Genomic DNA, 16,984 nt, shown 5'->3' on the forward strand with positions numbered 1-16,984 from the left:
TACAAATGCAAAGGGTTTATTACTTTATTTATCAATAAATTTAATACCACCAGAATCCTGTAAAATCAAAGCAGAAAGGTTTTGAAAATTCACTACTTCATGAAACACTGCTTTGCTGATTTCCCACAGACATATCCATTAATTTGTCACGCGCACCACGAACTGTCCTCTCTGAGCACTTCAATGCGAAAGTTAGTTTTGCAGAAAATGCATTTAAATAAAAGCTTTTTTAAAACCAGCAATAAGTGCACCTACAAGGAGAGCAAATTATTTACCGGTGTCTTCGTTCAAAAGTTCAGGATCCAAAGTTTTATCCCATATCTTTATATTTACTTGAAGTGAATTATTTACGCTACAGTGGGCACCGAATCAGAGCAGACAGTTGGTGGTGAAATCGCGACGCGCGATAGCGCACTGTATCTATTCCACAAACCGTCCTCTCTGTTACAATGCCCACTGTGGCGTAAATAATGAAGTTGAAGAAAATATATAGATACGGGATGAAACTTTGCACAGAGAGGACGGTTCGTGGTGTGTGCGACGAATTGTCCAGTGTGTTAGCCCCAAAAAAAAGATCAAGGAACTATGATGATTTAACCCTTCTGGAAAGAACACTGTGTCCAAGTGCATGCTACAGTGTGGAACACAATGTAAATTCACCTACACACTGTTAAATGTAAGCATTTCAACAGTGTGAATCACATAGTCGACCATGTGAGTTTACACGCTGTGAACAGCCACACTGTCGAGGTTTCCACAGTGTGAAAATATCTCCACACTATTGAATTAGAGCATTTTAACAGTGTGAATGCATATTCAAATAGTCGACCATGTGAACACGCTGTGAACAGCCACACTGTCGAGGTTTCCACAGTGTGAAAACATCTCCACACTATTGAATTAGAGCATTTTAAATATATTCAAATAGACGACCATGTGTACACGCTGTAAACATTCACACTGTCAAGGTTTCCACAGTGTGAAAATGTCTTCCACTGTTGAATGTGAGCATTTTAATAGTGTGAACCACATGTTCAAATAGTTGACCATGTGTACACGCTGTAAACATTCACACTGTCAAGGTTTCCACAGTGTAAAAATGTCTTCCACTGTTGAATGTGAGCATTTTAATAGTGTGAACCACATGTTCAAATAGTTGACCATGTGTACATGCTGTAAACATTCACACTGTTGAGGTTTTCAGTGTGAAAATATCTTCACACTATTGAATAAGAGCATTTTAACAGTGTGAATGCATATTCAAATAGTCGACCATGTGAACACGCTGTGAACAGCCACACTGTCGAGTTTTCCACAGTGTGAAAACATCTCCACACTATTGAATTAGAGCATTTTAACAGTGTGAATGTTTTCACATAGTCCACTATGTGAACACACTGTGATCACACTATGTGACACTGTTTTTTTCCAGTGGGACAAATACAGAGACATCCTGCCTAACCACAAAGCAGTGAATTGACTCACTTACAATCCCCTACATAGAGCCCGGCCTGAAAAGAGGCTCTCATTAGTGTTTGGCGTTTAATTGAGCAAAGAAAGCGTTAGCGTGTAAATACAAACTCCATCAAAAAGGCAGTAACTCACTCAGCTCTTTGTGTACATAAAAACATCCCCTTTTGTTGGAAAACAATTATGAATGTTTCTCAGCATCAATAGAGGTTTGGGTTGGGATGAGTTTGGGAGATGCACTTTTGTTCAGAGCCTAGAGCAATTGGTGTCAAAGCAAAGTCATCCGCCTTTTGTCTGGCTTATATCTCATGGTATGGATCAGAATACTCTATTGAAAGACCTATTAAATGGATTGAACATTTTAATTGTGAAATTGGATATTACTGCAGATATATGTTCAATAACATATAAATTTACAACCTTCAACCTTAAAGAGTAATCCCTTTCAGCAGCTTTGAACAAAGCTATCCCAGGATGGAAACATTCTGTGTATCAGTGCGAGGTGCCGTGGTGAAGTAATTTTTAATTTCACTTATATTCCATTAAAAGTGAGTTTGCACCATGCAAATAAAAAAAGTAATACTAGGATTTTCCCTTCCAAAAAGTCTGTAAAACATCCTTACATCAAACTTCATTGATGTTGTGGTCTTCAGTGGTGTACAGCCTTGTAAGAAAGATAACCAATTTATTAGCTTTTAAAATAATGATGTACTTAAATGAATTGCATTCAAATTGGATGTTATCTGTTCAATTATGATTACTCATTATACAATAGCAATAAATTGTCCATGTAATGATAAAAACAGTTTCTCATTATTCCTCAGTAAAATATAAGCAATGAAGGATAAAGGTTCTAATTAGAGTGGGGGCAGATAATATAATTCATTGTAAATGATACATAAACAATTCCTTTTAAGATATATTCAACTACCAAAATGACTCATCCACTTTGAGGTATTCCTTGCCTTGATCAAAATGACATAAATTCAGTTGATAAATCTAATGATAAGACTAGAATAACTTCCATTAGGGGGGGCAAGATTTTCTGCATTTACTGGAATAATATACAAAACAAATTTACAATGCTTGACATAATCATAATATAGCATAATGTACTACATAACCAAGTGACAATCTTATATGTAAAGACTGGGGAAAGACATAAATACAATATAGAAAAATGTATATATAATGCGTAAAATGCAGAGGCAAACTATATAGCATATAGGGCCTATATGCTTGAAGCATAGCAGCTTTTATTTCTATACCATAGAGCAAGATGTAATAAATCCCCTGCCCCAAGAAATTATAATAAAATGAAGGGGGTGAAAATGATACCGTGTTTACACATTGACTCGGCTCAGGGGTTGAACAGGAGAGCCGTGCTCAACACGGCAATTTTATGCTGTGTAAACACGATCAGAGTGATCCGCGAGCCGTGTCGAACACGGCTTTATCGATCCTACAAAATCGAAGGTTTCAACCCGCGACCCGAGTCAGACTCGGCAATTATTTCGTGTGTAAACAGATAGCCGTGTTGAACTCTCTTGACCTAGGTCACTGCGCGCGCTTTCACTTTTGGCATTGTTGTTGTTCGCAAGGACAAGATTCGATTCCAGCGGTGAATTTCCCGCCTTTAACTTGCGACGTCATAATTCTTCCGTTCGAGATCCGCGAGCCGTGTTGAACTCGCCTTTTCATATGTACGTATGAACGCGATCTCTGATCCCTTCTTCGCAGTCTTCAACCCGGCTCGCGGATTCAACACGCGAGCCGAGTCAATGTGTAAACACGGTATGAGTGACCAGACTGAACCTCACCTTACAAACCCTGACAATTCTATAGACATGGGATTATGTTGACTTTCCTTTTCATTGAAAATTAATGACATATTCATAGATTTAGTGGGCGTCTTTGTGAGGCATAAAAAGACCACTTATTGTTGTTGAAAGGGCTCAGAACCCTGGGGGTCATTATATATACTGACCCCTTTCAGACAAAAAAAATCATCTTGAATAAGCCAAAATCTACATAACTTAAACGCTAAAGCTTTATTTGAGAGGTTGCATGACACCGTAAATGTTTAAAGGTTTTAATCAACTGTTTGACTATCAAAAAGTATAAAACTTTTCAGAGGGAAAAAGGTACAGTAAAATAAACAGACTATCATATTCAAACAATTATGATTGAGAATAAGGTGATATTGAAAATAATTTGTGGCCTTTTTCAAAAGAATTTTTGGCTGGATGCTGCCTACCCCAAGACACTGTTGGTATATGCTAATTATGCACATTGCTGCATATAGGATTTCTATTGCAGTTCCCTATTTGTTTTCCCTTTCTTCCTTTTAGTTAATTATGAAAACAAATTACTCTTAAACTTAGTTTTGTTTTGGAAAACAAAAGTCCATCTTGGTAAAACAAGTATTTTGCTTTAAATGCCCTCAATGATATTGATATCATCTGTGCATATGCAAGAACTCTCCATGAAAAATGGTGTACTGTGATTTGATGCAATTCTTTCCAAATTGTGACAAACTGCATGCCCATCTGACCAAAATCGGAATACAGGTCCTCTGTGCAAATACAATCATAGACACCATTTTCATTATACTTTCTAAAACTAGTTTGCTGGAAATCGGTTCAGGAAACCAGTTTGGAAGATTGCTTTGCTAGTGTTCCCATTTGATCAGCCGAAAGTGGTTTTCAAAACCACCTCACATAAAGTGGCCTTGTGGCTATAGAAATGTACTCAGTGGGCGTGACATGTTTCTACACACAGTGTGTAGAGAAGCACGCTCAAAATGCGTGAAGATCGCTTCCCGAAGAATGATTGTGTCCTCACGCTATAACCAGTTTAACGAGGCAAAGCAATCTTGAAAACTACATCCCGAGGTGGTTTTCTGAACTGGTTTAAAAGATCGCTTCCAAGGCAGCTTTGACCATTCTCTTTAGACGTTAAACTAGTTTCCACTAAACTAGTTTGAGGGTAGTAATGAGAACGGGGTCATATATTCCGTCTACGCTGAATGAAGAAAGGAGAGATGAAAGTGTAAAGAAAGGATGGTGACCTCAGCTTAAATCAATCCCTGAAGGTGATTTGATGAGTAACATATCTTCCAGACATACAGGCATTTTTTTATGCTTTTTTAATTAAAAATGGCAACCGAGGAAAAATTGGTGCTTTCAGTAGGCAGTTGTGGTGAGAACATGCATATGCTCTTGATCTATAGACATTGGGTTCAATCGATCCATGCATATCACAAGTACAGTCACATTCTATTTATGAGGAAGGAATATGAATTGTAAATAATGTCAACTTTGTTTAAAATATGGCAAGGTGGATCAAATAAGGGAGAAATGGAATAACCCTGCCTCCTCCATCTACAAGAATTCCCCCTCTCCCAAAGTTGAATTTTCATCATCTTCAGGAACCGGTGTTGAAAATTTAAACATATCATGATTCCCATTGGATTGTTTGTATGTTTATATATAGCTATTAGGTAATAACAGATTTTCAAATCAATTCCCTAAATCTATGACACTGTAAGATCATACTTTTGCTAGTCTTAAAGGAGAATGAAACCTTTGGAACAGGATAGCTTGTGTGAAAACAGAATAATCAAAGAAACATATCAACGAAAGTTTGAGAAATATCTGACAAATAACGAGAAAGTTATGAGCATTTGAATATTGAGATCACTAATGCTATGGAGATCCTCATATTGGCAATGCAACAAAGCTGCGTGATGTCACTTGTGAACACTCTCAGCATTTCTTTAGTACATATTCCCTTTTATCACATCTTTCTTTAGATCATGTATTCTTTCTTTAGGAGAGCATGTAATACAGATTTTTAAAGAATAAATCATGGATAAAGAGTTTGTATCACCTGAAGAAAAAGCAAAAAGAGACATTATGGGGGTATTTTATAGTCCATCAAAGGGAAAGTTGTTCTCATGTGACATCACATATCCTTGTCGCATTGCCAATGGCAGGATCTCCATAGCATTAGTGATTGCAATATACAAATGCTCATAACTTTCTCATTATTTGTCCGATTTTTCTCAAACTTTCTTTGTTTTTATTCTTTGATTTTTCTGTTTCGACACAAGCCTAATTGTTCCAAAGATTTCATTCCCATTTAAAAGTGATGAAATACTGGATTATATAAATGCTCTGCATCACTCCTACTGGAATGATAAAAGCATAAGAGTATCAACAGCAAAAAAAAAGAACAGTCCCTAAGATGTGTCCATGTGAACCAATCTTCATAAAAATAAATACTGTACAACATCAAAGGGCTTCACATGCAATGAACGGTTGAATCGCACAAAGCATTATACATCACCTGCTATATCCCCTATGACATTTTCCGTCAACAGCGGCACTTTCGGTTTTCGATTTCCAACATCAAATATTTGCTAAGCTGAGCCCAGCTTGTATAGATATCACTCTTATTTCCACTATATGCCCCATGGATTTTTTTTCCCCTTTACTCAATGTAGCCTTACCAAACTACTGAACAATTTTTTGATAGAAATTATGCATCCTATTTTTGTGGTACGTGTTTATTCACAGCAGGCTTTTTCAAATTTCAGTGTTGTAAAAAATGTTAGTTCATCTTAAAAGTTGGGTTTGTGAAAAGTGTTTGAGTTTAGTCATTCATCCAGAGATTTTATTTAATGTCATCCTGTGTATTAAAAACAAACACCTTTTCAAGTATTTTTTGTAATCCAAAAATAAACATTAAATCTTACACATGAAGTGCATTATGGTCTTAATTCATAACAAAATTTAGCAAGAATTAAGACAAAATAATCTACACCATTACACAGATCTTATATCTTTGAAATATACATTAGGGTCAGATTTCAAGGTTCTCATAATATGTAAAGGAAAATTACTTTAGGATTACCAAGTAACATACATAAAAAAAAAATACTTTATAAATCCTGCTCAATATTTATTCAGTGGATCAGTACCGTAAAAAAGGGCATCTGAATTAGATTAAAATATACAGATCTAGACATTTTTAATCAAAGTAGAGCCTAGGTATGATTAAAATTTGCGAAGAAATTAATATTTTAACAAAAGAAGTATATTAGCATTGACTAAAATATATAGCACAAAAAGGATATTATGAAGTGAAATGAATAGAAAGGGTGGCTATTCCCAAACACATACACAAAGCAACTTGTTAAAAGTCCTTTTCAAGATTGCTGACATGAATCCATGCTTGCCTTCCAAATTGTTTCATGCTATGAATTGCTGACCAAACAAATTATACATTCACCATATTGCTATAACCACAATAGAAGGTCTTTTAAAGAATACTAAATATTCACTGACCGTAAGAGATGATGGGCATCTGCCCTAAGCTTGCGTTGCCATGGGAACTCCTCCTATTGACAATGGGAGAAGCCATGGCATGGATTGCATCGACTAGTCTACAGCATCAGACACAGCTTTGTTCATTTTCATTACCGGTTATACATTTGTGGTTTCCTTATCATAATATTTCTATGCAACAGTTATTGCAATATTTGAAATTAAGTATATCTCAAATCACTGGTTTCTCAATTTTAATATTTTTATGAAAATTTGAAAACGAGGAAATATCTAAAAGGAAGTCCCCCTGAATGTGAATCAAAGATATGACATAAGAAATGATGCAATATAGAATAGATAATCTTAAAGATTTTTTCAAAACACTTAAAAACTTGACAGTTACTCATATATGTTATAATGCAATTAATAACTATAAGCTGACATATTTTACTTTTTTTCATTTTCAAACCATACAGTATCTAAATATGGAAAGGAATCCCTACATGTACACATAAAATACAACTGAATCACTCTTCAGTTACAAATAACACATTCAAATAACAATAATACCATCAATTCAACTCAATTAACAATACTTACACTTATCTCTCTACATGTTTATCTTCCCCTTCAGCTCGCTATATCATGCAAGACTAGCTATTGAAGCACACAACATTTGTTTTATACCCGCACACGAATAATTCCTCCCCACGAACTGCCATTTGCCTGCCTTTAATGAATCTCAAAAGGGCGATGGCAAATGCGACACAAAGAGGTTCGGGAAATTAAATGGTTAACTATGGTGTGATGTATAGCATACGGTCAGCTGGGAGATAGGCTTTACTAATGCCTTGTTGATAATGACTTGTGCCCGTCCAAAACAAGAAGATGGATTGATATTTAATTCACACCCATTTGGAGAGGGGTTTCATTTACAATGACTGATAACACTTCTTGAATTCCGTACAGGTACACGTACATCATTTATTTCTGATGATTGTGTGTGAAATGGCTTCTAAATGCAGGAACTCTAAAATAATTAATGCATTGAGAGTCAAAGATCTCTGTCTTATCAATATATATGAACTCTATACTGCAGCACTTCATTTTGCTAAAAACATCAGATCAGTGGATATAATGATTTATGTTATTGCAGCCAGTAAGAAATCAACATATATTTTGTTCATTTTTAAATTACAATCAATGAAGAGTACATGCCAATAGAAATTGCATCAAAATTACTTTTGCTGCACTTGAACAGTGAAGGTATATTAACATATAGGTAGAGTATAGGCCTATATATTAATTTGTCATAAAGAAAATAAATTGACTTTCAGTATCAATACATATTTCTTCTGATTCTGATAATATCTCGGTTGAAAATTCAGCAATATTACATTTAGAGATAGATGTTTTCAATACTGATTCAACAATGGAACCGAAAAACATGATTTCAACTAAAAGTCTGTTGAATCATGATTCCAAAGTGAAATGCTGTTGATTGAGCACAACTGAATTCATTCAAATGACTGGTTTGTTTGTATTAAGTCACATCTTGTCACAAATCAAATAAAACTGCTTTCCATTTCTGTACAATTGTTCTGATAATATCTCGGTTTAAAAACCAGCATTGCATGGTACATTTCTTCTAAATACTAATTTAACTAAAAATCGCATGATCACAAACTCACAACATTATTTCAACTCAAAGTCTGTCAAATCAAAATTCTCTGGCGAAATGTTACGGTTTACAGTGCAACCTGAATTCATGTGACTTCTGATAAAGGTTTTGAATATATTCTCACATCCTGACGGCACTTCGGAAATGTCAAAATTTCTTTGGCGCGTGCCTGGACAACATGAAAGGTGGTTACAGGAAGCCATGGTGGCTGCAATGCACAAAGTAAGAATCAAATTCTGCAATTAGTGCTTCTACCTGGAAAATTATGCAACTGAAGTATCACAATCAACTTATGTACACCTGAAGGAACTCAGTAGTGATTCTGTAATGATATAAAACCGTGTATTAGATTCTTAGTAAAACCTGTTGAATAAGATCTGCATTTTGGGGGGTGATTTTATTTTCACATACTTTGGAAGACCCTAATCACCAAGATTTTTACTTAGTTACATGTAAAAAAATGAATTTGTATATATGGCCATGGCTTACCAATTTGCAGAATCACAACTCATATTTTAGCTGAATTATCATAAAAAATTTTTTTTTATCCAACACAAGGTTATTGGCTTATTCACATGCAGATATTGATATTCTTAAGGTAATTTGATTTCAAAAAGTTTGCCGGAACCGTATTATAAAAAATGACCACTTCAATTGGAAATGAATATGGCCATGGACACACATTGCAAAATCTAAATGGATTATCCGACAACTCAAACTGAATAATCATAAACTTATTATCATTTTCATCTTTACACAGAAACATTGGCTTTTTCACAGGCAGACACATATATTTCAATATTGATTTCACATATACCTATTTGTAAGACCCTCATCACCAAAAATTTCTAGTTGAACTGGAAATGAATATCGTGCATGGATACATATTGCAAATTCTGAATTGTTCATCCCACAACCCATGATTAACCTGATATAAAGTGATTAAAAATGCTTTATCTGGGAACATTGGCTTTATTACAGGCAGACACATATCCGATTAGCGTAGAATCAGACCGGATCCAGATCATTTTCAAGATGAAGTCACTCACCGAAAGTCAACCAGATGAAAGTGCTTTACCCTCTAAAATTGATCAATATAGTTATAGATAACGGTGGATGAATTGATAAGGGGGCATCCCAATGGAGGGGGGATACCATTTATTCATGAATTTTTAAAATAGCAATCTGTTAATGCTCTGTAAATTTCACCTGATGTGCCCATGCTACTTTTCAGCTTTTAAATTAATTGCTAAATTCGACATCGCTGTTGCAATGGATTCTTGGTAATCAGGGTGGACTGATGTATTGAAATTATTGCAGTCCTCCATCCATATTTGGAAGTACTAATTTACCAGACATAGTGAAATAGTTAAAAGCAACGCAACAATATCCTTGTTGCTGAGCTGAACATAATATGAAATTGATTAAATACAAAACTTGACATATTTAGTTTCACCTCCTTTCCCTAAATGACAGGAATACACTTTAGATAGCATCGTGTAAAGGGTTTAGGTAATCACAATTTTTAATTTCTTGGTTTACATATAATATTTCAACTTTTTAACAACAAAGAAAATATAATGCTGAAATGTTCTAGTTCTGTTTTCACTTTACTGAAAGTATACAGTATATTATATCATTACAGGTTAAAAAATAATCATGAATACACAAATCTTCAGAAACATCTAATAAAACTGTAATTACTTACAATATAAAGGTGTGTAATTACTTACAATATAGAGGTGCACAATATGTATATAATTCTTTTAACGCAAATTCAAAAAAGCATCGTGTTTCCTTGCTTAAAATAAAGTACACCAGACTAAAGTATATCAAATCATAACAATTATTTTTAAAGGTCAACTCTTACACACTCAAATATGCCTTACTGTTTATGTAAACAGATACTCCTTGCGATTAAAATCAGAATGCTTTTCAATGGAATAAAGAATACCTAATTTTGTTGTGGCACGCATTAAACCTACATACGGTAATTATATGTTTGCAGATAAACAGGGCAGGCGCCTGAGTCGACAGCATGGTATACAGGGCACTACTGGACAAACACTGTTGCCATGGAAATCCTCTTTTTTGCAATTCTAAACTGGTTAACAGGTAGAGTGTGAGAGCATGAATATGTGGTTGGTACGGTTTCAGATTCATTGGGTGTGACTCATTGACATGATTATGCATGGAATTTGATGATGAGAAAGAGATAACAACAAAAAGGGTAAAATAATAAACACATCTGTTGATGATTTTTAATGCCATAAAATGAATCATCATACTCTAAAAATGAGACAAAGGTGAGAAAGGGGAAAGGAAAAGGGATGGAGAAGAGAGGATAAGAAAGAAGAGTCACGATGCAAATATGAGAAGGTGAAAGAGAAGGGATAGTACAAGTGAGAGAGAGAAAAAAAAACAGAGATAAGGGGAAATGGAGATAAAAAAGAAAAAAGAAAGAAAGAGGCTGAAAAGAAAGAGAAGCAGGAAACTGGAGAAAGGGAGAGTAAGAGAGAGATAAAAAGATCGATGAGAGAAAAAAAAGAAAAAGATGGTTACTTAGAAGATGAGAAAGAGAATTGAGAGATGACATAGGGATTGAGAGAAATAAAAGAGAGATGCAAATAAAGAAATGAGGGGGAAGAGAAAGAGAGGAAGAAACAGAGAGAGAGAGAAGAGCAATAATTGAGAGTAAAGAAAAAACCTATGTCATTCTAGCATGTAAACCATCATTTTGTAAGAAGAATGACAATAAATTCAAGCCATATCTAAAAACACCACAGTCAACAAGTTGATATCTTATGAAGATAACACATTACTGGCACAAAGTCAGTATGAAACCTAAGTTTTGACTCTGTATCTTCCAATTTATTTATTTTTTGTTACAAATGATTCTAATTAAAACTTATAAATGATGCAAGCAATAAGAAATAGATAGTCCAAACTGGGGTAAGTGTAAAAATAAGATTTGCTTAAATTCATTCTTGATCATTTAGGTGTAAGTGATAAAAAAAACAAGCATGACCAAAATATAACGGTGAGAGCATATACACCTTGAAATCTTTATAACAATGCTTTGTAGTAAAATTCACTATCCCCAAAATAATACGACATTTGAGAGAGGAACTTTTTAACAAATATAATTCAAAGGATCATGAAATTACTATAATTTCCAATTTCAAAAAGAGCTACTAATCTGTTTTGTAATTTTGACTACATCCTAACATTTGTCAGTCTTTGTGTTTAAAATAAAATATGTAATGTATATTATCTAAGAAATTCATAGAAATCAAATGAGAACAGGAGATAATAAAAAGATATAAACATCCACCCCCCCCAAAAAAAAAATAATAATAATAAATAAAAAGAAAAAAATCTATGGCTCAAATGCCACATAAAATGATAAATAGAAATGCATACATGCAGTTGAAAGAAAGTGCTTATTATCATCCCTACCTATCCTAATTCTATCGATATTGGCTTTATACACAGAAACAGAAAGCAGGTCTGTATGCTATTGATTTGATGTAGATTGCATAGTCAAGGCCATATGACAAAATTCAAAATGGCTGCCAATTAGCATCTCCATAGTGCTGGAATGGCTAATTAGAATCCACCAACTGACATTAAAATCTCCAATGCATCTCATTAATTGTGTATCTTTCATGCATAGCTTTAAAAATAGTTATTCCTAATGTATGACTCAAATTAGCATTTTCCCATCAAGTTCACAATCACATCTTCTACAATGCAATGTATATTATGTAAATAGTTCTTGCAAATATTGTTTGGCTGATTTGCTTCATTTGGTTGGGACAACTACTAGTATCATACGCATTCAGCAAGAGATAAAGCCATGTTTATTAAATGCAGACTTGGTTTATGTATGTTTTTCTCGACTGCTATACTCATTTTCAATTCATAGAGATATTCATCCTGAAACATTTTAGTTGAAAGAACTCAATATAGGCAGGATTATGTATCAATGAATGAACACAATACCTTCTCTTCAATCACTAAGGCTTTTTAAATGGATTTCTGATATCATATACCAGCTGAATTCACCGATTTATAGCAGCACAATGTACCGTTTAATTGACTTTTGCAGCACTGGTTTCGATGACGAACAACCCCCCCCCCCCACACACACACTCTCTCGCCCCATATCCCCTACTGTCCCTTTCCCCTTTAGCTACCCCTCCCTTTCCTTCCCCTTTTCCATTTCCCCTTCCCCACTCCTGCATCATTGCATCCAATTTCAAAGTGATTTTTTTTTCAGGGCTGAATGAACGATTTGAGCATCATCTTACTTTCCTAAACATTCTGCTTCATGAGTTTGATTCCACTTTATCATTCTCCTCTCCCTAATTTCTTCATTTCCATGACAACAATAACATGAATAGCCACAGTAGTGGAAATTTAAAAAAAATTAATGATTATCTATCACAATGATTGAAAAAAAAATGACAAGCTTTTTTAGAAAAAAATACTTTCTCTCAATCGATGAATTTAAAGTTCAAGCATCCTGTGAAATATTTGGGAGGAAATTGAATTCATCTCCATACTGCATTCAGCACTGTCAGTGCTACTCATTAAAAACAGAATCTCACATGTTTTTAGACTAAGCCTCAAATATTTTCTATACTGTACTCAGTGATTTTCTCTCACACTCCTAGCCTAGCTAACCTGGAAATATTCACACCAAAGAGAAAAAGGGGTCGGCATAGCAATACAACAAATTTACGTCATACTACAGATGTGACAAATGGCATAGTAACAGGAAATGCTAAACAGGGGGTGTTGTTCAGATTCATGTAAACAAGAAAATCATAGTTCAATAGAAAAACAAAATCTCATAGATCATTTGATAATAATAATAACGGTTATTTATATGCGCTACACACAAAAAGTATCACAGCGCTTACAATTGTCAGAAATGAAATATAAATATAAATCTTAAGTAACAAAAAAGTATAGAATTATATACATTAAATTGTATCAACTATTAGTGTTCTCAACTGCGCCAGATGAGGCCTGGTGGCCTCTTGCTTGCTGCTTCGGTCACCAACAATTTAAGGGACATTTAGTGGTTTGCTAAAATATGTCTCATTTGATTTTGATGCATTTCTTGGCAGTGATTTCCGCTAACAACAGTGAAATATTTATCAATTTTGGTTGAGAGATTGGATTGTGTGAAAGATATTGTCTAAATGTGATGAGAAAATGTTGACCATAATGCCTCTGAGAATTAATGTATGCTGTCACATTCACTGCACATTAAATGCAGAGTAAAAAATTAAGATGCAACCTTGAAATTGCAAAATGCTTGTACACATACACGCAAACACGACTTTTGCATGTAAAGAGAAATGTTAATTTGTTAATGGTAATAGTTAAGTTGTCAATAAAAATATGTGAGTATATTTCTTGGGATCTATGCCCCAATGAAAATATGATTTCACTCAGCAAATGTATATGGAAGTCTGTGCTTTCATTTTCTTACCAAAAGAAATGTAATTGCAACTAAAACATAAAATGATTTTGATAAAAGTTACACACACAGAAAAAAAAATCTGTAATTAGATTTTTTTTTTACTTTACAACCACTTCAATCTATTGATTTTTCTTACCTTTTCAATTGATCAGGGTTTTTTTCACTAACTCTGTCAAGTACAATATTGAAATATCACTTCACAAAAAAAAAATCACCAAAGCTTGAATAAACACAGGTACAGTTTGCCCTTCCTTTGCACCCCCCCCCCCATTTTCCCTCTCTTTTCCCCTCAATTTCGTAGCAGCTGGCATCCAGGGCCAGTACTACGGAAAGTTTTTGAGGCACGTGTCAAATCAATATATACACACACCCAGTGCAGTTGAGCAGTTCAATGTCATTGAAAGAGCTCTAAAGCCTATCTCATGGATTATTTTTTGTGATGGTTGGATGCACACGACAGATGCTCGTAAGGGAATTCTAGGTCCGAAGTGAGAACCAACATGGAAACTATTGTCCAGACTTGAGAGGTCGGATTGATCTGAGGTTGATATGGAAATAAAGATTGATGACATAATAGCAAACTTAGGGGTGTGTCTCTAGTGGGTACTGAGGATATGCTTTGTCGAGTCAAGCCCCCAACCCTGAAAAATTGTTATTATAAAATGCTTCTGGAACTTCTCTGCTTAAGTGCTTCAAACGATTCTTGTCTACATCTTTTAGTTCTACTGATATTAAAGAGGAATCACAAGGATCAATTCTATTTATTGCAACAAGAATAATAGAATAATTTTTTTTTCAAGAAACATTAATAACCCCAACATTTTCCCCATAAATGCCAGCCACAATTATCATAAGCAACCTCATGTTATTAATATTCCCACTCTTTGGGCAAGGCCACTTGTCCTCAGGGCACATTATCTACTAGTACACCATAAATATGGAATTAAAAAGGGGGCTAACAATAAAAAAAAGAGAGAAAAAAGGGGGCACAACAAATCTAAAAGGCCAATGAGAAGGGCAGCAAGGCTAGTAAACAGTGCATCCACTCCAAGTCATGGTGTTTGAGGACTTTGGTATAATTTCAGTCCTGAATCATGATCACCATCACCAGCACGGCAATAAATATAGGGATTGAAGCGAACTGGCCCCAAAAATGCCCCAATAGCCCTGCAAAAATTAAAAACATCCCCTATATCCCTCTAGAGTCCAATGAACACTGAGGCAAATTTCATGTGTCAAACTTACTAGGGCTGGTGAGCTAAAAAAAAGTAACTCCAGAAGATTCACGATTCATACCTAAAAAACAGTAATCAATATATTCATGTTTGTTATACAATAAATACACATTTTTGCCAACCAACTTTGTTTAGCATTTATCATAAGAGAAAAGCTCTCAGTTAAGTCCTGTACAGTGTAAAAATTGGCTACATAAAAAAAAATCCTTTTCTGTTTCAGTCTATAAAAAAATTTGAAGCAAAATGCAATTTGATAACAGGAAAATTATTCACAATATACTATAACCACCAGCATTGGCGGCGGAGCAGAGGATTATCGTTTGTGTTTGGGGGGACGGCTATTGTTTGGCCCCCCCAAAAAAAGATAATCCTCTGCTCTGCCGCCTATGACCACCAGCACCACAATAATAAAAAATATCAGAATGATTTGCACCATCATAATCATCATAACAACTAATCATCATTATCATCACCACCACCACCACCACCACTATCATCATCATCACTACCACTGCTATCATCATAACCATAATCATCATTATCATCAACAATCACTGTCATCATCATCACCGATCACCACCACCACAATCATCACCGTAACATTTCATCTTCACCATCATCATTTTGGTACAATCTCCGAAATGCCAGGAGTTCAATCACTTTGCCATCATATTCTCAGCTTAAACCTCTCAAATTGTGTTGGACTTCCCAATTTTCAAACATGAACATCAGTGTTTAGAATTGGAAATTACCATTTTCGCTATGCGCAGCGCGGCGTGTGGGTAGAGCGGAAGAAAGAATATCACCTGTGTATCTCCACAACGCTAAGACCGACAACCCCGGAGTTCTCCTCGGAGTGCATCCCGACCCGCATCACATGCACTGCATTATTAACCTCCGAATTAACTTTCGAAGCAACATCATATTTATAAACTTAAAAACAACGAACTGCAACAAAAAAGTTACTCACTGAATCATCAGCATTCGTTTATATGTCAAGATGGATCTCTTCCTCTGTCACATGCACAGTTTTCAGATGTTTGATATCTTATTTCAGCGTAATTAAAGATAAAAGTTCACCGAATACAAAATTGGCTAAAGTGACTCCATGACTTCCAGCTTCTACACATAGCAGACGATAGACAACCTGCGATATCGTCATCAGAGAGGCTATATCGCGATTTGCCTGCGTTGAGGGCGTAAGTGCAATGGATTCGAATAGAACATTCAATAGGCTTCATTGCTTTTGATTTTCATGGGGGATGGTCCACGCTGAAAATATTCATATCTAAATAAATAGTGTAAAATTCACAGAGCAAAATGCTGAAAATTTCATCAAAATCGGATTATAAAGTAACAAAGTTATTGAATTTTAAACTTTATAAATATTTAGTGAAAACGGTTATACGCACATCGTCATGAATATTCATTATATGGGCTGATGATTACACATCTCCACTTTTCTTTTTCTTATGCTATTACATGAAAACATAAATGTTTCATTTTTTCATACATTTGTAAATGACGTGTCTCCATTATGATGAAATAAGCCTGCGGCAATAAATACCTATAATGCACTTAATCCGTTGTCGATCCACTTGTTTTAGTTCTTGGTAGAACATTTTTTGAATAAACCTAATTTCATATAATATTACAAAAGAACAAGTTGGGATATGACATCACGAGCCCACCCAATGAATGTTCATAAAGACTTGCCTAGAACTGTTTCACCGGAATAATGCAAATGTTTAAAATTCAATAACTTTGTTAT

The 16,984-nt window shown here is 34.9% G+C and overlaps 1 protein-coding gene across 1 annotated transcript in view; it reads right to left on the reverse strand.

The window, feature by feature from the left end:
• LOC121432161 (cadherin-99C-like) overlaps positions 1 to 7,886 on the reverse strand; it is a 46,811-nt gene extending 38,925 nt beyond the window's left edge. The window contains exon 1 of the mRNA XM_041630017.1: positions 7,401 to 7,886. The gene's annotated coding sequence lies outside the window, so the exon portion shown is untranslated. The remainder of the gene's footprint in view (positions 1 to 7,400) is intronic.
• Positions 7,887 to 16,984: the final 9,098 nt, after the last annotated feature.

This window comes from Lytechinus variegatus, chromosome 18, assembly GCF_018143015.1.
Source record: "Lytechinus variegatus isolate NC3 chromosome 18, Lvar_3.0, whole genome shotgun sequence".
Classification (NCBI taxonomy): Eukaryota; Metazoa; Echinodermata; class Echinoidea; order Temnopleuroida; family Toxopneustidae; genus Lytechinus; species Lytechinus variegatus.